The sequence below is a fragment of the Vidua macroura genome, chromosome 6, assembly GCF_024509145.1.
Source record: "Vidua macroura isolate BioBank_ID:100142 chromosome 6, ASM2450914v1, whole genome shotgun sequence".
Taxonomy (NCBI): domain Eukaryota; kingdom Metazoa; phylum Chordata; class Aves; order Passeriformes; family Viduidae; genus Vidua; species Vidua macroura.
In genome coordinates this window covers 30,716,302-30,720,991 of record NC_071576.1, presented here as the reverse complement: position 1 = coordinate 30,720,991, position 4,690 = coordinate 30,716,302, and the positions used below count along the sequence as shown (strand labels likewise).

The 4,690-nt window shown below is 34.9% G+C and overlaps 1 long non-coding RNA gene across 2 annotated transcripts in view; it reads right to left on the bottom strand.

Moving 5' to 3' along the window:
* Positions 1 to 2,094, bottom strand: part of LOC128808823 (uncharacterized) — an 8,002-nt gene extending 5,908 nt beyond the window's left edge. Inside the window, exon 1 of one of the 2 annotated variants that reach the window (XR_008437546.1) lies at positions 1,961 to 2,094. This is a non-coding gene — a long non-coding RNA (uncharacterized LOC128808823). The remainder of the gene's footprint in view (positions 1 to 1,960) is intronic. The other variant, XR_008437547.1, reaches the window with a different exon arrangement.
* Between the last annotated feature and the right edge of the window lie 2,596 nt (positions 2,095 to 4,690).

The window sequence follows — 4,690 nt, the reverse complement described above, 5'->3', positions numbered from 1 at the left end:
CATGTGAGATAAAATGCAGAGAACATTTACATTTCTCCCACTCACTGAGCTTCTATCACACGGCTTGCATTTTTCTCACATCAATAGGCATCTTTTTAAACATTATATTCATGTCTGTCTCTCTTGATGGCAAATAAAATTCAAGAAATAAAATACTTTATGATAAATATGTTAGATTTAAGAAGAAGTGATAAAATGCTCAGGTTTTTAAAGAAGATTTGTTAAAAATAAATAAATTTAACAAGACTTGTACACAAGCTCAAAATATATTAATATATTGTAGATGATGCACAATAACATAATGACCCAAAAGGGCATTTGCACAGTTTTTCACACTGCTTAACTTACTGCTAAGTAAGACAAATAATCAACAGAACTTGGACTCAATGACTCTGTAGATCAGATCAACACATGACTGCTGCATCTGCGTGACTTGCCAGGGCATTTCAAACCAGCCACAGTTAGAGATAGCTACTGCAGAGCAGGGAACATGCTCACTACAAAACCATCAACGTGTCTATTGTCACTTGGGATCCTGTTTTAGATCACCAAATATTTCTATCAACACTCTAACACAAAGCACACTCTTTTGCAGTCACCAACCAGGTTGGTGTATTTGGCAAAGCAATAATTCATAATAAAATATAATTAGTGCATGCAATTTAAATGTCTTACTGTGTTCCTAGTAATAATCTCCTTTTGGGTAATTTGAAATTGCACAGTTAGTGTACATCATCTTAGAGTTAAACAAATAGAAAACTTACTGCAAAACAATGTCATTTTACATTTTTGCTTCTAGTTTCTGCAAGGTGCCTATTTCTCCAATATTATCCCTAGTTTTCTCTTTTTTTTTCTTTTGAAAATATAAAGCATATAAAAAGTAAAGAATCTTGCTGTATAATTTAATTGTTTTCATTTAAGTTTCAACTTATTGGTTTCCTACTTATTTTTCTTAGTAACTAGAGGTTTTTTAGCATTTCATTATTATTTCCCTTATGGAACTGCCAGAAAAATCAAACACATAAGGTGCCTCTGGGCATTTTTAGAAATGTAAATTAAGAAAGAGCCCAGGACTGATTCAAAGAGCTTAGAATACAAACAAGATGAGTATATCTATGACTATTATCATTATTATTATTATTATTATTTACTTTTGAGTAAGATATTCCCATAATGTCACACAAATAAAGTGAACCCAGACCTCTTAATTCTCAGTGCAATGGCAAAAGTGTTCCTGAAATTTTGAGACTATGGGTCGTACTCCACAAAGCACAAGGCTCAAGCGTACAGTTTAATTTCCACATCTTTTAATCAAGAAAAATAGGTTACATATGGAGACACAAACAATTGATGTAGGGTAACTACAACTGTTTTACATTTAAATTTTTAATTAAAAAAAAAAGAATAAAGAGCTGCCTTATCAGATAAATATGCAACACCACTGAAATGGCAGTCACCATCCCAGCTATTCACTTTCTTCCAGCCATGCCAGCCAAGTCCCTTAAACTACAGAATGAACATGTCTCATTTCAGATCAGACCAGTTTTCCATAATAAGCCACACAGCTAGATAGAAGATAGAACATAACTGTAGGAAAATATTAAAGGCTAATATCACTTTCTTACTCTCCTTTTAATGTGATGTCAGGCTGTATCTGCAGGCATACTCATGCTTGTGAACTGGAGATAAGTTACAGTGGCAAGATCCATTGCTGTAAGAAACATTCTTCTACTGCTAGAGAGTGACAAAGACTTAAGCTTCAGAAAGGCACTTCTTGTTTGAAATGGAGCTGCTGCTGCCACATCTCTCACCTTCCTCAACAAAATGCAAGTAGCGCTCTTTACCATGAAGGCAAATTGCTTCACATTCATCTCAATGTTTGATGTATGTGCATCTGAATTATACATTGTTCAGAGGCCAGTTACCCATGGCAGGCTTCAGCATTCCCCAGCAGCCTTACCTGTTCCAAATGTTCTACGTGGTCTACTGCCACTTACAAGCTCACCTTTGCTCATTCAAAGGCCAAATAAGACCAATAATTTCATCCCTTGATGCACTTGTCTCTGGAACATGCTCATAACAGTCCAAGTTCCATGCTCTCAGCTAGCACTGTGTTAAAATGCTTCTCAAATAGATCCTGGTTTCTGATGTCACAAAGGAGAAAGCACCATTTGATGCCATAGTATTACCATACTGAATTTGGTTAGACTTTTTGCGGGACAGTTTAGGTGTGGTTGGCCATGTCTTGGGCCTGGGGGTGGTGTTTAATGACTGATTAAAATTCCTTTCAGCTCAATTTTTTTGTTCCTGCAGAAAGGACAAAGTAAAAACTTTAACACAATATATTAAATTTGTCAAGCCACTCAAATCACAAAATTGACTTTATAACACAAAATGTTCAAAAACAAATTAACCTATTGGAAATTTTTATATTTGTTTTGTGGAATCCAGGCCTATAATTCTAAGTTTCAAGCTTTAGTTCATTGGCAAAAGACATGGGAAAAGCCTACACTTTAAAATACGAAATCCCCAAATTTCCAACACTTGCTAATACATGTCCTTTGTTTTTATTGCTTCATGCAAAGCAGATAAGATATCATGAGATCCATTATGAATTAAGAGTTTGGGAACAATGGTCGTGCAGGAATTATCTAACATGATGTGCTGAAGCTAAGAGACCGATATTTTTAAAAGTATTCTAAAAATCTGAAATTTATATTGAAGTTCTCTATGTAGGTTAGGCATCTATATTGCTGAAATGTAATTTCTGAGTGGATTGGGAAGGAATAGAAAGGGACCATCAGGATCAGAAGGTGGAGGAGACATTTTAATCCTTGCAGGAGACTCGAAAACATCATCACCACGCTACCACTAATACGCCCAATAGTTGCACTTCAAATTTTGATAACCTGTTTCAGAATATTTTTTCTTAAAAAAAACTAAAATAATGTTTCCTGTTAGGATCACACTCAAAAACTATTTTTAATGAAATTGTTTTATTCCTTTACTTGGCAAAGAAAGTTTAAGCTGTTTTTGAAATATTTCCCCACAATGAAAAATGGGCTAATAATAGCCGTCCTGTATCTGGTGGTGAAGTTTAAATGCAGTTGCCCAAACTTGCAAATTATAAATTAAGTTTCAGCTCAGTATATTCCTACATTTTTGTGCTATTAAAACTTCATATGCTTCAAAACAGAATAGATACAGCTTTACATTTAGAAAAAGCAATAATTTCTTTATCCTGGAGACAAACTTGCAATAGTTAATACTCATGAAATTCTGATCAAAAGTTACTCAGTCAGGCTGACTAGTGCCACTTCTTTCGAGACAGGTTTTTCTGATGTTTCAGCTTCTCACTGTTGAAACTCCATGTGTTTCTTTGTACTCTCATGTTCAGGTAATGGAACCAATTTTCTCTGCAAAAAGGATTTCTGGTTAGAAGCCTGTTTCCTTGCCCTTTCAGAATCCTGCCAAAGAGAGATAGGAGGGGTAGAGTGCATTGAGGAGGTTAGAGGAATGGCAAAGAGATGCCTACATAGACTACAGCTCTATTTTTTAAACAGTTGCTACACATCCTGCCCTGTCAAACACTTGCTTTCAGAGAAATTTAAAAAATTATAACAGAAGTAATTCCTTGAAAATTCCTTGGTTTTTAGTTAGTACCCATGAGTTTAGAAAGTAGGGAAGTAATAAAGTCACAACAAATATTTTGCCTAAAGGAATACACAGATTGGACAAGCTTTGAAAAAACACCAATAGTAATTTTCCCCATTGAAACTAGTCCAAATTCCCACTGTTTTCCAATGGGACTACAATTAGAATCATGTCTCACACTGTTACTCATTTTAACATTGTTTTAGGATAACTATCACTCCTTTCATGGTTACTGTCATTTTGATTATTTCAGTGTCTAGGAAAAATAGTCGCCTACCATGACTCCACTCTGCTATGTCATGTCTCAAAGCAGAGACATTTTTCTCTATTTTAGGTTTATAAATTCACTAAGACACCCATATTTAGCTATTAGACATATAATTTGGGTTTGTTTACATGGTACAGAACCGTAGCTTTCAACAAATCTTGTCCTTCACAGCAAGATATAAAAAAACTGTCTGCATTTAAAGGTCTAATCTAGGACTTGGATGACCCAGTGTCAGTTCCCCACAGTGCCAAAGACATGATTTGACCTACAGAGGCATCCTCACATAGGGTAACTCACAAAATTATTGGGTTTTTTTTTTCAGGATCTAAACAGACACTGAGACAAGTTTCCATGACAATGCCATCAAGACTTCTCAAACACATGATCTCTGTTGCTGACTCCTCCTGCTTCTACAAATCCTCCATTTATTTCCTTGGCTCTGTTTCACCAGAAAAGATTATAGAATATTCTGAAACCTTGTTTCTAGGCCTAGTATTGTCCTAAATTATGATCTTTATTTGAGAAATCTAGTACATCAATGCTACTTACTTTGTCAAGTACTTTGTCTTCTGAACTACTGCATAAATAGGGAGGTCTTGACACAGCTATTACATCTAATTTTTAGTGTAAACATTTAATTTTTAGTGTAATCACACTTTACACTATAGATAATAATATATATTATTTTCTAGAATCTTGCATGAAATTTTGCAACAAAATCTACAAGTCTCTTAACACTCTGGCAGGTCCTAACAAGCAAGGTCTGTA